This window comes from Homarus americanus, unplaced genomic scaffold, assembly GCF_018991925.1.
Source record: "Homarus americanus isolate GMGI-L3 unplaced genomic scaffold, GMGI_Hamer_2.0 scaffold44464, whole genome shotgun sequence".
In the NCBI taxonomy this organism is placed as follows: Eukaryota; Metazoa; Arthropoda; class Malacostraca; order Decapoda; family Nephropidae; genus Homarus; species Homarus americanus.
In genome coordinates this window covers 42,826-68,290 of record NW_024719365.1, presented here as the reverse complement: position 1 = coordinate 68,290, position 25,465 = coordinate 42,826, and the positions used below count along the sequence as shown (strand labels likewise).

The window sequence follows — 25,465 nt, the reverse complement described above, 5'->3', positions numbered from 1 at the left end:
AGTTTCATTCCCTACTATTATCCTCACTAATAATGCTCTGACTCAGCTATCAAAAGCAAAATTAAATTGATTACAATGAGTTGGATGGCAACAGGTCCCAACATACAGCGTCTGCTACGAAATCCGCGGATAATTATATTCAAAGTTCCCTTAAGACAAAGACGGGGAACAGAGAAAACGGGGGACGTTTCCACTGGGGGACTCGGAAGGTTTTGTGGTCGTTTGAGCGTAATATGAATCCTTAAAGTTTTCAGGTTAGCCGTTATCTCGATCATGACAATGACACTAAATCATCATCCGTACCTGTCACAAGCGGGGTACCACAGGGCAGTGTATTTGACCCGCTGTTGTTTGTTTCTTTTATAAATGATATGCCTGATGTTGTACACTCCTCCATACAAATGTTTGCCGATGACGCCAAGTTATTTCGGGAAATCAAGAACCAAGCGGACTGTGAAGAGCTGCAGAAGGATCTCTGTGGGCTCCAAGAATGGTCGAAGAAATGTTTGCTGAGATTCAATGTCACGATGTGTAAGAGGATGCACCTGGAGAGTACCAACAGTAAGGAGGCGTATCATATATCCCAACGGGATGAAGAAACTGCACTATTTGAGACTGAATGTGAGAAGGACCTAGGCGTGTATGTTGACAATGAGCTGGAGTTCTCGGGTTATTGCAAGAAGAAGGTAAATCAGGCAAATAAATTATTGGGTCTTATAAGAAGGTCGTTCAGATATCTAGACGGTCCGTCCCTCGTAACGATCTTCAAGAATGAAGTGCTTCCCCATCTGGAGTACTGTCACCCCGTCTGGTCCCCGAGATATAGTAGGGGCTGTCAGTTGGCTGAAAATGCTCAAAGGAGGGCCACCAGACTGGTGCCTGCACTTCAGCCCCTCAGCTACCCTGAGAGATTGGAGCGCCTGAACTTGCCTAGCTTATACTACAGTCAGGCAAGGGGTGACCTAATTGAGGTGTATAAGCATCTCAAGGAGCACTACTCATTCGAGTGTCCTTACTTGGAGCTGGAGGACGCTCGCCCCACAAGGGGTCACAGCTCAAGATTGAAGAAGCCGCAAGTCCAGAAAACTGTGAGGGCAAACTTTTTCGGAGTGAGAGTTGTGAACTCTTGGAAGAATCTACCAGAATGTGTTGTGACGGCACCTAGTGTGAGCTCTTTCAAGACAAGACTTGACCAACACTGTAGCAGGTTCAGGTACATTCAGGAGCCGGTGCATGCCCAGTACTTGCCAACAGTGCGTAACAGAGACGTGACCGATCGCCCAAGCGGCTAACGAGCCGATCATTTGATGAAGAGGATAAAAGAAAAGGCAAAGTAATGAGAGACGTGACCGATTGCCCAAGCGGCTAACGAGCCGATCAGTGGTGAACAGGATAAAATGTAAAAGTAGGTAGTAGGCAGCTATCAAACAGGGAGGTACTACCGCCTGGGAAGATATTCGAAGCATAATGTATTGTCTGATGGTAGACCCTGCTGCTATATGGCATCACGAATATTGTGACCAAGTCCCAGGTTGCTGATCTGTCTTTCTGCCCCATTTACACACAATTGCAGGGTCTCAATTGTTTCTCTTACTTGATAACACAACATACTGTACATATAGCGTTTCTCATTATTAATTTGGGTTTTGTTAGTTTTTGTATTCCTTTATTATTATTATTACAGTTTTGTTATTATTATTATTATTATTATTATTATTATTATTATTATTATTATTATTATTATTATCATTATTATTATCATTATTATTATTATTATTATTATTATTATTATTATTATTATTATTATTATTATTATTATTATTATTATTAATATTATTATTATTATTATTATTATTATTAATATTATTATTATTATTACATTTTCGTCTCCCAGGCCCCGATGTGGGTCAGTGACCTGTGGTCGGGTGGGCTAATCCCCGTAAAAAAAAAAAAAAATGAGGAGCCAGTGCATGGCCAGTACTTGCCAACAGTGCGTAACAGAGACGTTGTAGTGGAATTCTCCCCTACAAACGCTGTTTGTCGCTGCCTAGCCGACCCCACCAATTCCCCAGTGTATGCCTCGTGGTCTAGGTCAACCAGCGCCGCCATACACCACGGAGCGGGGGTCAACTGCTAAGCCACGCCTACCCCCGCTATTTAAGACCTGACCTCGTGGTGATCTGTCTCTCCTTCTACCTACAGCCGCAGCCAGCAACACCTCCTCCTCCGCCGCTGCCTGGCGGCCTTCCCTCGCTCCTCCGCCTGCCTGGCGGTCCTCTCTCCCGCTGGCGAGCATGGCGACCCACAAGCTGTCCTTCTCTGAGCGTCCTCACCAACCAGCTCTCTCTACATCACGCTTGTAACCATGCTGCCTTCCCAGCACCAAGCTGCATTGTACATCCAATACAACATGTATATAGAGAGCACATTGTGAGTTTCCTTTCTCCATCCCATCCTGAGTGTGAACCAAACAATCTCATACCCCACAACGTGACCGATCGCCCAAGCGGCTAACGAGCCGATCAGTGGTGAAGAGGATAAAAGAAAAAGAAAAGTAACAGAGACGTGACCGATCGCCCAAGCGGCTAACGAGCCGATCAGTGGTGAAGAGGATAGAAGTAATTAGAGTCTTGCTTCCTTAGCTGGGCTTTTAGTTTTAGGGCTTTCAACAAGGTAAACTTTTTCCTTGCTTTTTGCGTATTCCTATGGCTAACTTTATAATATTCAAGATTTGTTCCAGATTAAACAAAATTATGCGAGATTTTTGTTTAAAATATATGCTAAGCTGTAATATTGGGTCGAAATTATGCGAAAAGCGTAAAAATATGCTAGATCTGGGAATACTACTCACAAATCTGTTGTGCGTCACCTGCGCCGCAAAACGTACAATGTAGGAAATGTTTCACGATAGAAGTAAAGGGTGCGATATTACGAGTTTTTTATGACATAGTTAATTAAATAAATAATATCTGATAAGAAAATATATATTAGAAACTATAATTGGTTAATGCTTTGTTAGGTTGAGTTATATGATTTGTATCGTCTACCTCAATGAAATATTTAGTGCCGTAGTCATTTGTTGTTCGTTAACATCTTACGCCTCGCGTCGACCAAGGTTGTTATTGTTGACGGAGTTGACGCATCTTGGCAACCCAACTTATAGTATACTTGTTCCTCATTCAGTAAGTGGTATTGTTGAAGAGCAATTTCCTCTCATAATATAAAAATTTGTCGGTAGAGGTGTAGAAGAGGGTGATTACCAGAAGGAATTGTCCGAATTAGTTGAAATGTTTTCTACACACAATTACCATGATATTAAACACAAAAATGGAAACGACAATAGAACCTAATAGAACCTGACCTAACATACCCATAGGCTGGGTATGTAAGGTCAGGTGGTAAATTTTTCTTGTAGCACCGTTCACTTGTAGCAAGTTAAAAATATATTTTTCTAGTGTATTTGTGTGTGCCGAGACCGAAAATGACCTTCCTTTTTGGCGGAAATTAGCCGGGGTTTTTTTGCGACTTTTTTTCGTTTGACGTTTTCCGAGAAAAGAAAGTGCCTAAGCGACTAACAAATACACAATAAAACACTAGAAAAACAATAACCTAACCTAACCTAACTTAACTGACTCACCATATGATGGAATCACCTATTTCTTACCTTATTGGCCTGGTTCTTGTTCGTCGTTGCAGTCTGAGATTCTTACACAGCGCCACATGTGTTGGTCTTTGCGATATTTACATTCAGTCTTGCTCTTAATACACTTTACTGATGTTGGAAGAACACCATGCAATCGAAAAAATGCTATAGTTTCTTCGTTTTTTTCCAAAAACTCGCAATCAGCTCCATATTCTTTAAGTGACACCCATCGCAGACTTCCATGGTCGGAACTGAACTTGAATTTGATTAGGCCAAAAATACCGTGAATTAAACCCAAAAACATTTTAATTGATTTCAAAATCAAAAAGGCTTTTGATTGGCCGCGTGATGTGTACAGCAACACATGCGCAGGATGATTTATGAAGGGGACGCAGGAGACACGCAGTGTTGGAGGAGAGGCAGACGATAATGGCAGGATGTTAATGGAAGAAAATATTTTGGAAGAGCTATCTTCGTTATTATACATTTCCGCTGGTAATGTAATAGATGAAAATTATCTCATAATTAGACGTCTTATTCGAATATGATAATAGATTAGTGGTAGGAATGAACGGTGTTACAAGAATATAATACCGGTCAGGTTTTATTAGGTTCTATGCATTATTTTGTATTTTTTTATATAATGCTAATAACATTATGTTAAACACAAATGGAAACAATACATAGAACCTGACAACCTCTGGCCAATTTATCGTATGACACCGGTCTTTATTTCGATATTAAAAATAGGTTTTTCCTCTGTATTTTGATGAGTTTCGAGCGAATTTTATATTCATTTCCACCAGAAATCATGTGTTTTTCAGAAAGCCTCCCCACTAAACAATCATAACGGAAAAAAGTTGGATTTTTTTTAGAATAAGTAACAAATTATATTACCAACCAACCAAGAAAACCTAACCTAACACCCCACCGGAGGCCTGGAGCGATGCGTGAGCAGGGGGTCAAACCACCTCCGCCATAAGTAAACAAATCATGGTGACACTTGTGACTGAGCGAAAGTCATAATCTTGAAAAATTAATATCTCGGTTATCCTTAATTTCCGGTGGAAATATCATAAAGAAAAATGTCTCAGAATTGTGTAAACATTACGAGATACACATTTTTAATATGGAAATAAAGACTGGCGTGATACTATAAATTCACCCAATCTTTTTATTTACTCTATGCCGCTTCACAATTTTCCTCCTGGCGCCATTTTTGTTGTTTACCTCGCTGAATCCCTTTTCAAGAGTTGTTTGTTATGGTGAACGCTTCCACGTATTCCTCCTCGCCAATATTAAGGTAAGTTGTTTAACACATAAATTAACACGATAATGCATGGAACTTAATAGAACCTGACCTAACAAACCCATAGGTTAGGTATGTTAGGTTAGGTTCTATGCGTTGTCGTTTCCATTTTTGTGTTTAATATCATGATATTAATGTGTAAAAAAATTTAAACAAATTCGGACAATTCCTTCTGGTGGTCACCCTCTTCTACACCTTTACCAATTTGCTAGTAGTAGTGTAGAATTTAACATTGTTACACTGGACTTAGATACCATCCACTATTATTTTCGTGATGGATGTCCGAGGAAAGGCGTAAAATTTACGCAGTATTTTGCCGTGACTGGCTAAGTTCCTACTACAAGGGAGGGTAAAGGTAAAATTTCTAACATACAATATAACCAAACTAAACCTTACCAAACCCCCAAGCCAGGGACGGACCCCGGTGGCCCTACCCTGGGATATCGGTTGAGTGTAGTGAATTTACGGAACTCTGCGGTTGCTGTTTACTGCAATATTACCAAATATTCGTCCACTGGCTGTTGTCAGGTTTTGGTATGGGAATAGGTTTTATTTTTTTTATTTTTAGGTGTGTTTTACTCAAATCTGACCTTCATTTCGTGTGCAAATAAGCGGTGGTATTTTTGTATTTGTGCACACAACTTTCCTACCCCAAATCTATTATCATATTCGAATAAGACGTCTAATTTTAAGATAATTTTCTTCTATTATATTACCGTCTGATTGTGATTTTGGGTCTCATATTTTGAAATTCAAATTCATTTCCGACCATGGAAGTCTGCGATGGGTGTCACTTCAATTATATGGAGTTCATTGCGGGTTTTGGGGGAAAAACGAACAAGCAATAGCACTTTTTAGATCACATGGTGTTCTCCCGACCTCAGTGAAGTGTTCTAAGTGTAATAAGGATTGTAAATATCGTCAAGACCAAACATAGTTGCCATTGTAGTAACTTGTTCCTTATTCCCTAAACAAAGAAGAGACATTAGTGTTCGTACACCGTCAGTGATTACAAAGGAACCAGAACCAGGTCAATAAGGTAAGAAATAAGTGATTCCATCATATAGGGAGAGTTAGGTTAGGTCAGATCAGATCATCCAAAAAAGAAGGTTTGGTTTATATGTTTTTCTAGTGTTTATTTGGTGTATTTTGTATTGGCTTGGCCATGATTTTTGTCTGAAAATGCCCCACCCAAAACACCCGATAGCTAAAAAAATAGGCAATTTCCGACGGAAATCAAGGTCGGAACCAACCAAACACACAAAAATACACTAGGAAAACATAGTTTTGACTTTCTAACAGAGTTGTGTGCACTAATACAAATTTACCTTAGTGGTTTTTGCAAAAAAAAATATTTCACTTTTAACAAATATAATTTGCAAAAAAAAATGGAGGTCAAATTTGAGTAAAACACCAACAAAAAATATATATTCTCATATAAAAAGAACCAACTTACCTAACCTAATCTATCCTAACCTATAAGGAGGATGAGGAAAGGAAGAGACAACCGACTCATAAGTGAGGAGTATAACCTCAGGTAAGCATGGCGGGAACCTGCGGAAAGCCAATGGACGAATATTAACCCAAGGGCAGATCCAGGGGTTTCCTGGGGGTCCGGACAGAATATCAAGTGTGCATTGCTTCAAAATGACCTCAAAATGCCTATGATATTGGTCAGATTTCAAAAAAATTTATAGGGGGGTAACAGTGCCCCCCAAAACACCCCAGCTGGGTGGGCTCGCTGGGCTTGCCATGTTCCCCCACCCACAACTTCTTGGACTCCTTCTCTTGATATTCCTGGATCCGCCTCGAAACTAACACCATTTTACAGTGAGTGTGCTCGCTCTGATTGGCTACCTAAGTACTTTCTGTTTAATATGACAGAAGGTCCCCCCCCCCTCCTTCTCCCCCGCTAGGAAATTAGGTAAGATTAGGTAGGTTTCTTGGGGGGTAGTATTGTTTTGTGGATCCAGCTATTTTGAATATTTTAAATTTTTTTTTTTAGGGTGGGAGAATCAGTAGTTTAGACAATTCTAAGAGATTTTTCTCCTATGGCATTTTGCCCGCACATTAATACTTTCAGAGAAAATCGTACTACATTTTTGGAAAATCTATGAATGTTTTTAGTTACAGTATACGAAGATTTTCGATTTTTTTAGATTTTCTCTGAAAGTAATCATGAGCAGTCAAAATACCATGGAAGAAAAGTGTCTTTTAATTGTCTAAATTACTGATTAAAAAATAATAATAAAAATCACTGGCTCTCCAAAACTGAAATGTATTTTTTTTTTCTCTTAAAGTAATCATGAGCTGGCAAAATACTATAAAAGAAAAGTGTCTTAGAATCACCTAAACTACTGATCCCCTCCCCCCTCCAAAGAAAAAAATCACTGGATCCCTGAAACGATGATTTTTACCTTCTTCGGTTGGTGAGGTCTACTTCTTTTAGATTCTAGTAAATGTCGCTCTTTTATAATGATAAAATAACTGGGAAAAAATGAACAAAATCCAACAACTCTTTCTGGTGGTAGTGATGTTCTCAGACAATACCATAATTTTAACCTTTTTTCAAGTTAGGCAAGGTTTTCAAATGCTTGTTTGGTGTTCTTTTTAGTATTTTACTGCACATTCTCCCTCTACTGCCCATTTTCAACAACCAATATTGTTGGTAAGTGGGGAGGTCTTACCAGTTAAAATACTAAAAAATTATACATTTGTGCTGGAAACGTAATAGATTTTTTCCCCCGATATAAATAGAAATATGAAATTACATGTACGACCTAAAAGGAATCTTTTCCTTTATTTTTTTAGTAGTTTCCATGCACAACAGAAATATGTGTTAAGTATGTTTATAGGTACACAACGACCATCCATTACTGGCGAACAACTCATTTATATCGCCGTGAGTAAACCGTTGTGTAGCTATAAGCATACCCAACCAGAAGTTGTTCTATTGTGGTAATTTTTTCTACAGATATTGTTATCATTATAAAATAGATCCTGACCGAAGCAACCAAAGAAACCTACCTAACCTTACCTAACTTAGTACTTAGCCAGTCACAGCGCATTCACGGTAAAATAGCATTAGTAGAAACTTAGCTGGTCACGGCAAAATATCCACTATGTTTTTTTTATAAATGAATATGATATTTATGTCCGTAAGAGATATAACCACTTAAACTCGCAACAACAATGACTTTCCTAAAGTGGGCAGGCTTGGGTAAAATGTTAGTTTCGGTCATCCCTGTATTTAAATTTCCAGCCTAACCTAACCTAGCAACAGAACCCAGGAAGAACTACAGTATATTCTCGATTTAACAAACTAATTTGAACCACCCCTGTGCGTTAAATCAAAATTTCCCCTAAATCGAGCTCTCGGTCAACTAAGTATACACTGGAGCACCTTAGCTTTCGGTTTTATTCAAGACATCTTCAGAGGAAACTGAATTTACAGGGATGGAATGTCTGGTCACCCATTCTTGGGAAGGGGATTAGTGGGTCTCATGACCTGAAGATGTCTTGAATAAATATAAAAGTTTAAGTATTTTTAGGGAGATTTTGGGAAGTATAAGTATAAATGAGCAAAGTTGTATCCCTTCAACATTATGTTACACAACATTTTAAAATATGGAGTGAGAAAGCAGAGTTGTGTGGGTGATTTGAGAGATGCTTGTTGTCTTAATTCCCTTGTGTTTGTGTGTCAGGAATACACCTCAACATCACAAACACATACCACCAACACACACCCTCCAGCATTTATTATTATATATTTTCGTATGATCAGCCTCTTATGGTGTATGTTTTATCTTTGATAAAATAAAATATTAAATACTACTTTAGAAAAAATGCAATATATAATCAGCCAAATTATAAGGTAAAAACAAGTATTTTACTGTATATGAAGGGTACTGGTATTAATAAGCAAAAATTATTACAGTAACATATCTTTACTAATTAATAAATAACAATAAACAATATTTTGCCCAGTAAGAATGACAAAAGCAGACAACCTTTTTAGGGGAGCACGGTCAGTGTCTACCAGTCTTTGTACAGAATTAAACAAAGAATTTATTTGGAATACAGTGACCCCTCCGTTAACGAACTCAATCCGTTCCAGAAGGTCGTTCGTTAACCGAAACCGTTGTTTCAATGGGTTTTTGGGTAATTGGTTCCAGCTCATCGAAAATTTCCTAAATTCAACAAAAATGGTAGAAAAGTTCACTTACTTTGAGGTGTGTATGTAGAAGGCTCCTGGACGATGATGATGATGATGGGATTTAGAATGGGGGGTGGAGGAGAAGGAAGAAGAGAAGGCATTGGGGTGGAAGAGAAGTCACCCTATGGCGCCATTTCACCCATAAAATTTTAGCTCTCTTGGTGTAATTCAAGATTATTTTCTTTAAATCAACACTGCACTGCATTATATATTGTCAATATGTAAAATATATTTCAAAATGACCAATAATTTGCTTGGAAACACAGAAAAAAGCTTTAGTTGAAGAGAGTCTCAAGCAAGATGTTACCTCCAGTGAAAACAGAGAGAGACTAACTCCTGTTTGCTGTGTTAAGAGGCTGGATGCCGCGCATTAAACTAGTCACTTTACCTTCAATTATGTTCAATAATTGTTAAAATGACTAAACAATTGAATATTAAACTTTTAAAATTATTGAATAGTATAAACTTCTTGATATTTACTAAAATAGTAAGGAATTTAAGCCCTAGAACCGATTAATGTATTGGCGGACTGATACTAAAGCTGGTTGTCCGGTCAGTGCAAGCGAAAACATGTTGAGGTCGGTTCGTAAGAACTTCGTTAACCGAATTTTTTTTCGTTAACCGAATTGAAGATCCTTATGGAAGGCAGTTCGTTAATCGAAATTACGTTAACCGAGGTGTTCGTTAAACGAGGGGTCACTGTATATTGTAACATTTGTTACCATAATATCCTGACCACTGGAGCTAGTAATACAGACCCTTTTCCTGTGAAAAAGCCATAATTTTGAGCAACATTACTGTACTCACTTTGTACTCAAATGTACTAAGCTGAAGGATTAAAAAATTTATCTCTTTGGCAAACTATGGGATATTTACACTCAAAGTAATCGGTATCTTGCAAGGATTCCAGAAATGTAATTTATGTTCTGCTAAGTCAAGTCGGTGACATTTTATAAGATAAAAACTTTAAGCCTAAAATTGCCGTCATCCCATTAATCCTTATCACTCACTGCCATCTGCCTCCCTTGCTGGCTGGGAGGAGAGGAGGGTGGAGGTGGGGTGTTGACAACCAGGAAGGGTGCTTAGTTGGGATTATAAAAAACAGGGAGTTTAAGTTTTTTGCTTATAAAATGTCACTATTTTGACTTAGCAAAATATAACTTGTATTGCTGGAATTCTTGCAAGATGGTGATTAAATTGAGTATAAATATTCCATAGCTTGCACTAGATATAAAAAAATTCTGTAATTAACTTAGAACATAACTGCAGTGGGCCTATTGGCCCATACTGGGCAGTCCCATTTACACCCAACCCCTATTGCTCATATATCCATCCAACCTATGCTTGAAGCTATCCAACGTATTCGAGTTAATGATGATATTTGTTAACTTGTTCCAGTCATCCACTACTCTATTTCCAAACCAATGTTTACCTATTTCACGCCTAAATCTAAATTTATCTAATTTAAAACCATTGTTACGAGTTCGCTCCTGGTTGGATAGTTTGAGTACCTTTGTTATGTTCCCTTTGTTTAGCCCTGACTTCCATTTATACACCTCTATCATATCGCTCCTCACTCTACGTCTCTCGAGGGAGTGCAAATTAAAATGATTTTTCCTGTCTCTGTACTCGAGGTTCCTAATGCCCGGGATTAGTCTTGTCATTCTCTTCTGAATTCTTTCTAGGGATTCTATATCCATTCTGTAATACGGTGACCAGAATTGAACTGCATAATCCAAGTGAGGTCTCATAAGCGCAAGATATAGTTTCAGGATGACCTCTCTAGTCTTGTAACTAACACTCCTTTGTTTGAACCCAAGTATTTTATTAGTCTTGTTTCGAGCAAATACACATTGTTTACTTGGCTTAAGATTCCTACTTCTAAGTCTTTCTCACAATCGGATTTCTCTATAACATCGTTGTTCATCTGATATCTGGTGTTACGTTTTAAGTGCAGGAAAGTGGCTTTCTTACCGTAGAACTCGGATACCTTCACACTGGTTACTCACCCAAGAGATTATGGTGTATCACTACGTAGAATTTTGCTCTGCTTCCGGCACTCAATGCATTATGTACTTGATAAATGATGATTTAGTGAATTCCACTAACTTCCAACATCCATCTACATTATTGGTTATACTTTGTCATAACCAATGAGTCATTACCCTTGGTAACAATGATAATAGAGGGATCACAGATACGGGCAGATGATTGCACTTACGTTTATTTGGCACAATTCCATACACTGGACTTATAATTTGCATGGATAGGTCAGTCACTCACATTCACGCCACAGTACCGTAAGTTATAAGGGAGAGTTTGTCAACCTGGTGAATTAATCGTTTAGATCTATTAGGCCGGCCTGGATTGCTCTTGTAGCAAACAGGCCCTCACCATTGATCACTTCCTTTACAGGATGTGTTAACTTGTCGCTGGACTTAACAAAAAAAATCTCGGGGATTTGCACACACAGACCCGTAGCACTGGTAGGACTGTATGGCCCCTAATCTTAAGTCCGCGGAGCAGGAGGTCGTCTCTAGCCCAAGGTCTAAAGCCCACTGGCTAAATTGGTTTTTTTTTGAGGCGTGAAGTGATGAACAGTACACCACTGTCTCACTGGCCTGCCCCCCCCTACATGTCCCAGTCATGGCTGGCCGGTTACCTTATCTCTACCGTAAACAAACAATTGGGATGGGTTGTGCGGGAGGCCCAACGCAACCCATGACAATCGCCCCTACTAAGAAAAATTTTTCTCTTGGAGAATAAATTTTCACCACCTGTATACAATCAAGAGAATGCCTAGCCCAGACACACAATTCGACATTCACACTGTGGTGTGTGTGTAACACTAACACTGCAACGGAATGTAGTCGCCAATCGCCACTGAGGGAAAACCTCAACATTTACTTTATTTTTTTTTTTGGCTGGAGGAAAACTCCGCGGCGAGGGTGACAATTCCCGAGCAATAGTTCATGCTAAGCGTAAGCACGCTACATTTACATTAGAGCAACGTGTTGCGTGGTGTAGGGTATGTATACATTGTTTAGGTGGCACAGGTGTTGTGTTATGTTCTCAAGTGTAGAAAGGTGTGAGAAAATTATACATAACATATGACGAGCCGCCAGACGCTTGGAGGCTCGAGTCGACTGGAGTCTAGACCAACTCCACACTCATTTGGGAAGGTGACCTCTCAATCAGTTGCTCAGGTTCTCCCACAAGTCGAGATAGGAGGTCAGCCCCCACATTCAGGCTGCCCTTGATGTACCGGAGAACGAAGTTGAACTGCTGGAGATACAGTGCCCACCGCATCAGACGAGCATTTGCATTCTTAGATGGTCGGAGACTGGTGAGCGGCATGTGGTCTGTCTCCAACACAAACTCACCTCCGTAGAGATAGTAGTAGTACTTCTTGATGCCTTCCACCACTGCCAGAAGTTCCTTCTCGACCGTGCTGTAATTCCTCTCTGCAGGTTTCAACTTGCGACTGTGATACGCAACTGGAAAAACCTCGCCGTCTGCCTCTTGTAGTAGCACTGCGCCAACCCCATCCTGTGAAGCATCGGTCCAGAGGATGAAAGGCTCTTCCTTCCTCACCAGTTGAAGGATGGGTTGCTTGCATAGCAGGTTCTTGAGGGCACTGAAAGAATCCTCTTGTTCAGGTCCCCATTGCACCTTGTTAGAGGCATGTTTCTTGAGCAGGTCGGATAAAGGGAGAGCCACCACGGCAAAGTTTGGGATGAAGTTCCGGTAGTACCCTACGAGGCCCAGAAATGACCTCAATTGTTTTTTTGTAGTGGGCCGTGGTGCATCTTGGACCTTTTTGATCTTCTCATTCTGACAGGTGCAGCGTCCTCCGCCGACAGTGTGCCCGAGGAACTGTACTGCAGCCTGACCGATCTCGCACTTACTTGGTTTCACGGTCATGTTTTTTTGTTGGAACCTCCGGAACACCTCCTCTAAGAGTTCCAGGTGTTCCTCAAATGTTTCTGAATGGATTATCACATCGTCCACAAATGCCTCAACTCCCTTGATGCCGTTTAGGACTTGCCTCATGACACGGTTGAAGATGGCATGGGAGTTTGTGAGACCAAAGGGAAGGACTCTGTACTGATAGAGACCCCCTGGCGTACCAAAGGCTGTGATCTGCCGACTCTTCGGGTCCAATGAGATTTGGAAGAACCCCTTGGTCAGATCAAGTTTGGTAAATAACTTGGAACCAGCTATTCTTGAAAAAATAGTTTTCTGATCACACATAGGTTCAGCATCCACCTGGGTAATGGCATTTACTCTCCTATAATCCCCACAGATCCTGACACCCCCATCCTTTTTTCGGACGACTACCATAGGACTACAGTATGGAGACGATGATTTCTCGATGATTCCTACTGCTTCCATTTCCTCAATTTCTTGTTTGACAGTGTCCAGTAGTCGCATAGGTATAGGATAGGGCTTTACCCGAACAGGTGTAGGGCTGGTCAGTTCAATAGTGTGACAGTCGACCCGGGCAACTCCTGGCTTATCAGAGAAGATGTCCTTGTAGCGATGCAACAGAGAGCCAATGGCATCTCGTTCCTCTGCTGATAGATTTCCGTTCACCTCAACGTCCGTGAAAGTCTCACTCTGGCGGGAGCGTGCAGTGACAGGCCCATCCTCCTCATCACTGTCAGAGATCACTGTGGCAGCACAAGTTACCCCTGAATCACACTGGGAAGGCTCGTCCCTGTCTTCCTCAGTGGAGACTGTACCCCCGATCGGTGACTGGAAGTACTTCTTCAGCATGTTGATGTGGAACTTCTTTCGTCGAGATCCCACCTGGACGATGTAAGTCAGATCCGAGACACGCTCTGCAATGTCGAATGGACCTTTCCACTGAGCCAGTAACTTATTGCGCATCGTAGGCAACAGAACCAGGCACTGATCACCTGGCTTGAAACAACGAAGCTTGGCCTTCTTGTCATAGTAAGTCTTCTGGACCTCTTGAGCCTTTATCAGCTCTTGCTCTGCCAGTTGGCAGGTTTCTTGGAGACGATCAGCTCAGTCAATGACATATGTATAAGTGGTCTTGACTTCCGGATCTGATTCCTCATCATCCCACAGTTCCCGAAGAACCTGTAGTGGTCCCCGGACGGACCTGCCGTACATAAGCTCGAAGGGAGACACCTTGAGCGAGCTCTGTGGCGCCTCCCGGTACGCGAACAGAAGTGGGGCAATGTAGCGTGGCCACTCCTTAGGTTGTTCGGCTGCCATCCTCCTGAGCATTTTCTTCAGCGTCCCATTAAACCTCTCACAGAGTCCGTTGCACATCGGGTGATAGGGTGTTGTCTTTAGCCCCTTTACCGATAACAACCGCATCAACTCCTCCATCATGGCAGAAGTAAACTGGGTTCCCCTGTCACTGAGGACTTGTTTGGGAATACCAACCCGACAGAAGATTTCCAACATGGCTTCTGCAACAGTCGTGGCCTCAATGTTCCTCAAGGGCACAGCCTCGGGCCACCTCGTGCTAAAGTCCACCAAGGTGAGAATATACTTTGCCCCATCGCTCGCCCTTGGGTTTATCGGCCCTACAATGTCCACCGCCACCCTCTCAAAGGGTTCAGAGATCAGTGGGAGGGGCCGTAGTGGTGCAGGCGGAACTCGCCCTCGATCACTGGTTTTCTGGCACACATCACAAGAGCGGACTAGCCTGGTGATCTCCTGGCCCATCCTTGGCCAGAAGAACGCTGCACTGATGCGGTCAAAGGTCTTCTTTTTACCCATATGACCGCCAAGAGCAGTGCAATGACCTAGCTTGAACACAGCCAGGCGGTACTTGGAAGGAACCACGAACTGTAGTCGTGTTTCACCCAGAGACGTCACGGTCTCTCGGTAGAGACGGTTCCTCTTCTTTACGAACCTCGTTCGATTCCCAAATGTCTCCTTGATGGTCCCAACTATCAAACTCTTGTGTACCGAAGTGAGCGTGCTGTCATCCTCTTGCTCTTGGACGACATCCTGACTATTGATGAGATCAGACGATGTGGCAATAGCCAATGGGGTGACTCGAGGTTTTGTTTGGGCCATACCCCGAGTGACTGCAGCAGCATTAACTTGGGTCAAAGCGGCAGCATCAGTTTGGGTTGCAGCATCCACTGCACAACTGTTTCTTGCTCCCTTGATATTCCCAATGATGAGATCGTATATAGGTTCCCTCATGACTGCTGCAGTGACCCAACCTGAGAAGAAGGGGGTGTCCACCTCAATCTTGGCCACTGGAACCGTTTGAATGTAACTATTGGCTAATTTAACACTTACTTGTGCTCCGGTGTATTGATGTTGCCCCACCAATTCCTTCCTGACAATACAGCCCGATGCCCCACTATCTCGCATGACAGTCGCTGGAACTCCTCCAACGTATCCAGGTTTAACAAGAAAGGTGGGGTGACCCCTCGAGGAGAGGTTGGAGGCGGCAGTTAGTCAGTAGGGGTGTTGGGGTAGACTTGATTCGGTATGAGCCCCTGCTTCAGGTTGCACGACGATCGGCCCTGCTGGAAGGTCAGGCCACTCCCCGCCCACAGTTTGAACACCGGAGGCTTCCTGCTGCTGGTCTCTTTGTGGATTATCATTGCTGGCACCTTGGCCTACGAATTGAGCCACGGCGGCTTCCTGCCGCTGGTTCCATCGTGGATTGTTGCCCGGGCGCCAACTGTCCCTCCAACTGTCCTGATACTTCGGGGGGCCTTGGTACTGCTTCTGCTGCTGTTTCTGTTGCTGTCTTTGCGGTTGTGGTTGCTGGTTATTTCCTTGTTGCCTGGGTGGGTTCGGTGGCTGTTTCTGTAGAGGTTGTTGACTTTGTTGGTTACCTGCCGACTCCCTGTTCGACCACCGCCTCCGAGTGTGGTACCCAAAAGCGCTGAAATGAGAGTCTGATTTGCTTGCCATTTCCTTCGACGTCTTAACTCCATTGGCCCTGATTTGAGCCACAAGTTCAGGGGGACAAGACCTTTCTAACTGCGTGCGCACCATTAAGTCTATAACCCCTTCCATGGACTTGGGGGTTTCATCCTTACTCATCCACTGAGCCACATAGTCCCTTAAACGATCCCGGAACTGTGCAACCGTTTCATTTTCTTCCAACATTGCCCTGTTGAACTGATGCCTGGCCTGCTCAGTAGTCAGCCCATATGCCCGCAGCAGTGCAGACTTCATGTCAGGGAATTTATTTTCAGGACACTCTAGTCGTCGAAGAATCCCTAAAGCTTTCCCATCAAATAGGCTCAGGAACTCAAATTCCTTAATGCTGTCATCAAGCTCGTAGGCTTCTGCGAGATGCTCAAACCGGGAAATGTACATTTCCATGGATTCGCCCTCCTTAAAGGTGGGCATCTGGGGAAATTTCCTATAAGTGACGTTTTGAGTGGGAGAATTTTGGTTCCTTTCCGCTAAGGCCAGTTGGAACGCCCGTTCCCTTTGTCTCTCTTCACGTTCCAGCTTCTTTTCTTCCTTCTGAAAGTCTAGCTGGGCTAAGAGTTCTTCGTGCTCGCGTCGCTTGTCTTCTCTCTCCTCAGCCTTCTCCATGTATGCAACCGCCTCAGCCCCCTCCAGCCCGAGGGCACGTGCTTCCTCAAAAGCCGCTGCACGAGCTGACATGGTGTAGGTGTGGCGATACAATTGTGCAATCATCCACGGTCTGGGTCCCTGTTCGGGCGCCAATTGTTACGTTTTAAGTGCAGGGAAGTGGCTTTCTTACCGTAGAACTCGGATACCTTCACACTGGTTACTCACCCAAGAGATTATGGTGTATCACTACGTAGAATTTTGCTCTGCTTCCGGCACTCAATGCGTTATGTACTTGATAAATGATGATTTAGTGAATTCCACTAACTTCCAACATCCATCTAAGTTATTGGTTATACTTTGTCATAACCAATGAGTCATTACCCTTGGTAATAATGATAATAGAGGGATCACAGATACGGGCAGATGATTGCACTTACGTTTATTTGGCACAATTCCATACACTGGACTTATAATTTGCATGGATAGGTCAGTCACTCACATTCACGCCACAGTACCGTAAGTTATAAGGGAGAGTTTGTCAACCTGGTGAATTAATCGTTTAGATCTATTAGGCCGGCCTGGAGTGCTCTTGTAGCAAACAGGCCCTCACCATTGATCACTTCCTTTACAGGATGTGTTAACTTGTCGCTGGACTTAACAAAAATCTCGGGGATTTGCACACACAGACCCGTAGCACTGGTAGGACTGTATGGCCCCTAATCTTAAGTCCGCGGAGCAGGAGGTCTTCTCTAGCCCAAGGTCTAAAGCCCACTGGCTAAATTGGTTTTTTTTGAGGCGTGAAGTGATGAACAGTACACCACTGTCTCACTGGCCTGCCCCCCCCTACATGTCCCAGTCATGGCTGGCCGGTTACCTTATCTCTACCGTAAACAAACATTTGGGATGGGTTGTGCGGGAGGCCCAACGCAACCCATGACATCTGGTTTCTCTGTTTACATCTCCTAGACTGAGTACTGTACTTTACATTTGTCCGCATTGAATTTCATCTGCCATTTTTCAAACCATTCGAAATTTTTTTTTAGATCTTCCTGTAGTTTTTCGGAGTCCTCATCAGATTTAATTACACGCCCCATTTTAGTGTCATCAGCAAATTTACTTATGTTGCTGTCTATGCCGACATCTATGTCGTTTATGTATATAATAAATAATATTGGTCCAAGTACTGAGCCTTGGGGTACTCCACTAGTGACGTTACTCCAATCGGATTTAGTGCCGTTAATGCTCACTCGCTGTTTTCTGTCCTGTAACCACGCACTAATCCATATTTTAATATCTCCTCCAATGCCATGAGCCTCCACTTTTCATATTAGTCTTTCGTGGGGGACTCTGTCGAAGGCTTTACTAAAGTCAAGATGTACTTCGCAACTTAAACCATGATGCATAAATTATCACAACCTGTACATTTGAGTACAGATTGTGATAATTTATGCGTTGTGGTTGCAGTTACGAAGTTTCGTGACATCAATTGTGTACTGTATAATGTATCTCCATATGCCCTGGTTTATTCTCTGATCAGTTGTCTAAATGCAGAATTATAAAGTTAAATGTTATAAGACAATAGTTTAGTAGTGCTGTGTAAGTGTCTTGGCATATCACCACACTCTTCCCACCCACGCACCAACCAGGTGAGGATGTAGCTAAATATGCTGCAATCTTTCATAAAGCTGGGAACCTTGTTTTCAGGCCCGGAGCAGAAAGGTTTGAACTGATGTTCTCGCCATTTTCTCAGATTTTCCGGTAATTGTTTTATATCATTATTGATAGTTTCTATACATTTAGTACATTCACCATAGGCTGAAGTAGGTTTTACTATATCATGTGTCTGAGGTGTCTCCGTAGGTGTGAGTGTATTAATGGAATTAATCTCGATTCAGCAAACTGGTTCACTAAATCAAGCGAAATATCACAAAAAAAGTGTTTTCCGCTTAATCGAGAGTTCGTTATACAGTGGTCCCTCGGTTAACGAACACAATTCTTTCCAGAAGGTCATTCGTTAACCGAAAATTGGTTCCAGCTCACAGAAAAGTATATACCGTCAACCCTCGCTTTACGCGATCCCACTTTACGCGATCCCACTTTACGCATTTCCACGTTTACGCGGTACCCTGCCGAAATCGGAATGCTCACTTTCCGCGGTGTGTGTACCCTTTTACGCGGAGAGCGGCGCGAGCAGGGTGCGCACAAGGTCGCCCAGTCATCAAAACATTACCAAGTTCTTCACCCGCCGCCCACCATAGCCGGCCCAAGTCAGTGATAATGATAATGATAGTGAGGATATGGACTTATATGGACTTTGAGGGGTTTGACAAAGAGGCCCTGCAAGCCTCTGTGGTGGATAGTGATACAATTGATGCAAGTGATACAGGTGAGGGCCAATAATCTGCCCTCTGCCTCGGAACCAACCCCCCATCCCCGTGTGCCCAGCCATCTTTTCTACTAATGTAAGTGTTAAAAAACCTAATATTATTGATATTTCTCTTAATTATTAATTGTGTGTGCATACCATCATAAAATTAAGAAGTTATTTTTACTACAACGTAGGTATTGTGTCTGAAAAAGTGGAGTTTGGGGGTCGGCCCGGTCTCTATTTCAATTAATCCCATATGTTATGTTGTTCACTTTACGCGGGCCGCCGTGGGTTGAATTAACCGCGTAAAGTGAGGGTTCACTGTACAAAGTAAAACCAAAAATGCATAAGTCAGAAACACTCCTAAAATTCCCCTAAATCGCCCTTAAATCACTATATATATCATACATATACACTAGAACTCTTAAATCACTCTTGTAATGTGATACAGGTGATTAATTTTATCTCATGCAAAATATATGACATTTATATTCAAATTATTCCCTGTCTTGCAAGGATTTCAGCAATGCAAATTATATTATCCTAACTTTAGTCTGAGATATTATATAAAATAAACACCTTAAAGCCTAAAGAAAACGTGAATCTTTTGTCTGGGAAGGCAAGGAGGGAGGGAGCCAGGAGTTTGGGAAGAAGGGGGTAGCGGGAGGTGAGGTGACAGATAGTGTCTGGTGAAGTATAATTTGTTTATTTATTTGAGATTTTTGTTTTTAGCTCATAAAATTCATAGAAATTACCTGGCCAGAATATAATTTACATTGCTGGAATTCTTATAAGATAGTGTTTAATTTGAATACAGTGATCCCTCGGTTAACGAGATTTCGGTTAACAATTTACCTTCCATAAGATTCTTAACTTCGGTTAACGAGCAATCCCTCGATTAACGAGTTTTTTAAGAGCCGACCTCAACATGTTTTCGCTTGCATTTGGCGGTCCAGCTGTAGTATTAGTCCGGCAATACTGTAATCGGTTTTAGGGCTTAAATTCCTTACTATTTTAGTAAATATCAAGAAGTTATACTATTCAATAATTTTAAAAATTTAATATTCAATTTTTTAGTCATTTTAACAATTATTGAACTTAATTGAAGGTAAAGACACTAGTTTCATGCGCGCCATCCAGCCTGGCAACACACCAAACAGGCGCCAGTCTCTCTCTCTCTCTTTTCAGTGGAGGGAACCTCTTGCTTGAGACTCTCTTCAATAAATGCTTTTTTCTGTGTTTGCATGCAAATTATTGGTCATTTTGAAATTTAATTTACATATTGACAATATATAATGCAGTGCAGTGTTGATTTAAGGAAAATAATCTTGAATTAAACCAAGAGAACTAAAATTTTATGGATGAAATGGCACCATGGGGTGACTACTCTTCCACCCCAATGCCTTCTCTTCTCCCTTCTCCTCCACCCCCATTCTAATTCTCATCATCATCATCCAGGAGCCTTCTACATACACACCTCAAAGTAAGTGTACTTTTCTACCTTTTTTGTTGAATTTAGGCAATTTTCGGTGAGCTGGAACCAATTACCCAAAAACCCATTGAAACAATGGTTTCGGTTAACGAGTTTTTCGGTTAATGAGCAACCTGCTGGAACGGATTGTGCTCGTTCACCGAGGGACCACTGTATAAACAAGCTAAAATTTGCATTAGACATACAAATTTTAGATCTACAGTAATTTAAGAATTTTATTAGGGAGAGCAAAAATTTTATCTTTTGTGCAAAATATATGACGTTTATATTCAAATTATTCCCTGTCTTGCAAGGATTTCAGCAATGCAAATTATATTATCCTAACTTTAGTCTGAGGTGTTATTTATTTTTAAACTTGTAAACCTAGTCCTTTTCCCCAAACGTTTCTCAGGAAGGTGAGGGGGTAGAAAGGGAGGGGTGACAGTGACGTGTTTGACAGTTGGCGCCTGTGGTGTGAAGTATTTAATTGTTAATTTATGTCCTTTAGATTGAGTTTTTGTTTTTTGCTTATAAAATTTAATAGAAGTGACTGGGGTGAATTTAATTTGCATTGCTGGAATTCTTTAAGATAGTGATTAATTTGAATGTTAACATAGAAGAGATCACTGAATTGGCTGAGGACCTCCTCAGCTTATCAGCTGATGTTCAAAACAAAATGTGATTTTCGTAAGGATTTCGTTAATCGAATTTTTTTTCGTGAACCGAATTGAAGATTCTTATGGAAGGTAATTCGTTAACTGAGGCGTTCGTTAACCGAGGGACCATTGTACAGGTATTGGATTCCCGGTGATTAAAGGAAATCATTACAGTAGTTGTATTACAACAGTAGTTGTATTACAGTGTAAGTATTAAGTAATAGCTTTGTTAGTCAGAATTGAAATTTGCATCAATTCCGATGTGTACTGCATCTGCAGTACATATTGGAATTGATGCTTGCCAGAAACAGGAAACGGTCCCACGAAGTCCACTTGCACCAGATCATTTGTGTAGTCAGGATTTTTCATGTATTGCAACAGAGCTCTCCCTGGCACTTTAGCTCTTTTGTTTGTCCCACATGCCTCACACTTGCTAATGTGTGCCGCTACATCATTCTTCATCTCCGGCCACCAGAAACTGTTCCTTGCCCTCTCCCAGGTGCGATTCTGTCCCGTGTGGCCACTCAGGGGAGCATCATGCACCAGCTGCAGGGCCTGTACCCTGAACGTTGCTGGCACCACTGGAACCCATGTTTCCTTAACTCCATAGGGGTGCACTCGGCTCTGACGCCCACCGTGCTGAGATAACCTGAGATGGGCCCGGAAAGGATTTAGTTCCCTCTGAACAGGGGCTAAACCGTTACCCCCAAGGATCCTGGCCATGGCAGCTATATCTTCGTCCTCCTGTTGCTCCTTGATGAAGGTCGGTATGTCCCAGAAGGTGTTGGCGAGATGTGTAGTAGCGTTAATTGCACTTGTCCGACATCAGATACGATTCGTGAGAGATAATCTGCCATGGACATCGTCGGACTGTGACCTGTCTTGTGTATAGGATAGATGTTGAACTGCTGCAGGAGATCCATCCACCTCCCCCTCCTGCCCCGTTCCTCACTATGTCGAGCGAGTTGAGCCAGCGAAGGGAGCGATGATCCGTAATCAGGTCGAACTGGGAAGCTGATAGATACATCCTGTATCTCTTCACGGCAGTCACCACCGCCAACGGCTCTTTCTCCGTCGCTGAGTAGCGCTGTCCAGCCGGGGTCAATGTGTGGTGAAAGAATGCAATCAGGAGTAACTTTTCGTCAGCAGATCTGTTCGCTAGCATGGCTCCCGTCCCGACATCACTTGCATTCGTCACCAGCACAAAGCGTTTATTGTAATCCAAAAGGTTTACTGCTGCAGCATTCGCCACCTGTGTCTTGAGGGCCTCAAAGGATCTACACATCCTCTCAGTCCAGTGCAGCTTCCGTTATGGGTCTTGATCTAGTGCTTCGTACAGAGGTCACAACCAGCAACCAACGCTGGATGTAAGAAAAGGCACCAATAGCCCTCTTCAGCTCACGCACTGTAGATGGTCTTGGGATAGTCCACAGGGGTGTCTCCCTCTGTTCACTCAGACTCAACATTCCGTTGCTGACCACTGCACCAAGATATTCCACTCGACGGACATCGAACCTGTATTTTACTGATGCCAAGGTGAGCCCAGCATCTTTATCTTCCCCAGTGCTGCCCGCAGCTTTACATTGTGTTCCACCCATGTTGTTCCCCACACTAGCACATCATCCAGATAACATAGGGCGTCGGTGTACTTGCTCTCTCCTAGTATGGTGGACATCATGCGCTGAAACGAGTATCCAGCGCCCTTCAGTCCAAATGGTGTCCTGCCATCCTACTCATAGTGTCCCCACGGCAATACAAATGCTGACACCGCACTGTCATCCTCGTTCAGGGGCATCTGATGGCATCCTGACTTAGCGTCAAACACAGAAAAGAGTGGGGCTGCCCCCAGTCTGTCAAGAAGATCTTCAATTATGGGAATAGGATGAAGTGTTGCTGGTTGAGACACGCTGTTAACGTCCCTGTAGTCGATCGCCAAATGTAGCTTTCATCCTGACGTCGAGCAAAAACTATGGGTGAAGCCCAAGGACTACAGGACTTCCTTATGACACCATCTACAGAAGCTTGTCTATCTCTTTACGTACCTCAGCCTCAGCCCATGGGGAAAGCTTTTGCGGCCGTGATGCCAACGGTGGAGCCCGAGGGTCTATTCTGATAGTGTTCTACTCTGACCTTTACTAATGGTAATGGCCCTCCAACATACTCCAACATAAAAGATGCCCTGAAATTCCTGAAGGGTTCCCTTAATATCCTCCCTCTGCTGCTCCTTGAGGTAGTAGGCAGCTACCAAACATGGAAGTACTACCGCCTGGGAAGAAATTGGAAGCATAATGTACGTATTGTCTAATGGTAGACCCTGCTGCCATATGGCACCACAAAAATTGTGACCAAGTCCCAGGTTGCTGATCTGACTTTCTGCCTCATTTACACACAATTGCAGGGTCTCAATTGTTTCACTTACTATTGACAACACAACATACATACAGTAAATAATTTCTCACTATTGACCTTTTTTTTCATTTTTGTATTTCTTTGTGGTTCTTTATTATTATTTTTATTACATTTTTGTTATTATTATTATTACAGTGTTATTATTATTATCATTATTATTTTATTATTTATTTTTCAATTTTGTATTATTTATTATAAATTTTATTTAGTATGAATTATTATTATTATTATTATTATTATTATTATTATTATTATTATTATTATTATTATTATTACATCCCCCCCCCCCCCAGGCCCCGATGTGGGTCAGTGACCTGTGCGCGGGTGGGCTAATCCCCGTAAAAAAGAAAAGAAAACAAAAGTTCTATTGTTATGTCGGCCAAAGGGTCTCCTTTCCCACGTCCCATTACCGTCGGTGTCCTCGGGTTAGGTACACTCGTCACTTGACCCACTGACTCTGAAGCCAACTTTTCCCCTGATGTCACTGACAGTAAAGGGACTGAGGTTTTCAATGACCCTGTTTGCAGTGTTCTTTTATTAAAGTCTATCGTGAATCCACCAACACGTGCCCAGAAAATTTTTTCCCAAACTCGGAATTTGTTTTAAATTCCGGCTGTGGGAATGCTTTTCCGAGCTAATTTCAATTTCGGCTATCGGAGAGTTCCGGGTTTGAGGGATTCCGGCTAACGAAGATGTTACTGTATTCATATATGTTTTAAATAATACTTACGAATGTAAAACAAAAATTCTACTCGCCAATAGTGGTAAAGTCTAAAACATAAGGACAGCCAATGAATGTTTTGTGAGTTTTTACTCAGTTGACTAAGTCATCAGGTTCAACTCTGGCTGAAGCTGTAGCCTTCCATAAAGATATCATAGCTGTTGCTGAAACTGTTACTGAACCTGAAGTTGTTGCTGAAGCTGCTAATGATGCTGAATTTGATGGTTGAGGCCTTTGAATAATATAGCTGTTAAAAGAACCTTGCACAGCTGCTTTCTTTTCTCATTATACATCTTTATGTAGAGGTCATATGCAATTTTCATGTCCTTGTTAATTTTAATGCTTCGTTCTGTTAATGGATACACTTCAGAAAATATGTTCATTGCTTGCTCCATTTTATATCCACAGACCTCTCACCTTTTTCATGTCGTTTTAATATATCTAGTTTCTCAGCTAAGCTTGTACACTTTCTTTTAGCTTTTGAACCAGTACAGTAAGTCCTCGCTTAACGTTGTTTCGGTACTACGGCGCTAAACTTTAGAGACCAAAAATACATTTAACGTCCCGGTGACTCAGTACAACGTCGTTTTGCATTTTCATGGACTACTTTTTATGGCGCCTCATCCTCTCTCGTCTGGCCGCAGAACGTCACGGCGTCCCCAAGCGACACCAGTCTCTGTTAGGCTTCCACAGTGTTCATGAGTGTTTAAGTGTTTTTGCTCTTAATACTGTTCTGTAACCATTCAAAATGGCTTAAGATCATTATCCTTGCTAAGAAAATGGAGGTTTTAAACCATTTTGAGAGGGAGGAGGAGCTACCCGCCAGGTCTCAGTGAATCGCCATCCTCCTGGATCCCACCATACTCCTCCCCTCCCGCCATCCACCTCCACCACTTCAGTACCCACCACACATTCGCTCTACCACCTCCGCCCATTGGTGTGTACCAATACCAACTTAGTAGTTGTACAGTAGAACGTCGATTTAAAGCGATTCAATTTAAGATTATTGATTTAAAGCGACACCCACAATTAAGGACAATATTTTAATTTAAAGTGAATCTTTCCTATTTTGCTTGAGTCAATATGGCACGTCCTATTTTTAATTTTGCGTCTATTGTATCCCCACCAGACGC

At 42.1% G+C, this 25,465-nt stretch overlaps 1 protein-coding gene across 1 annotated transcript in view; it reads left to right on the top strand.

Annotated features, from left to right (window-relative positions):
* Nucleotides 1–3,073: 3,073 nt before the first annotated feature.
* Nucleotides 3,074–25,465, top strand: part of LOC121860049 (probable myosin light chain kinase DDB_G0271550) — a 35,903-nt gene continuing 13,511 nt past the window's right edge. The window contains exon 1 of the mRNA XM_042357056.1: nt 3,074–3,182. The gene's annotated coding sequence lies outside the window, so the exon portion shown is untranslated. The remainder of the gene's footprint in view (nt 3,183–25,465) is intronic.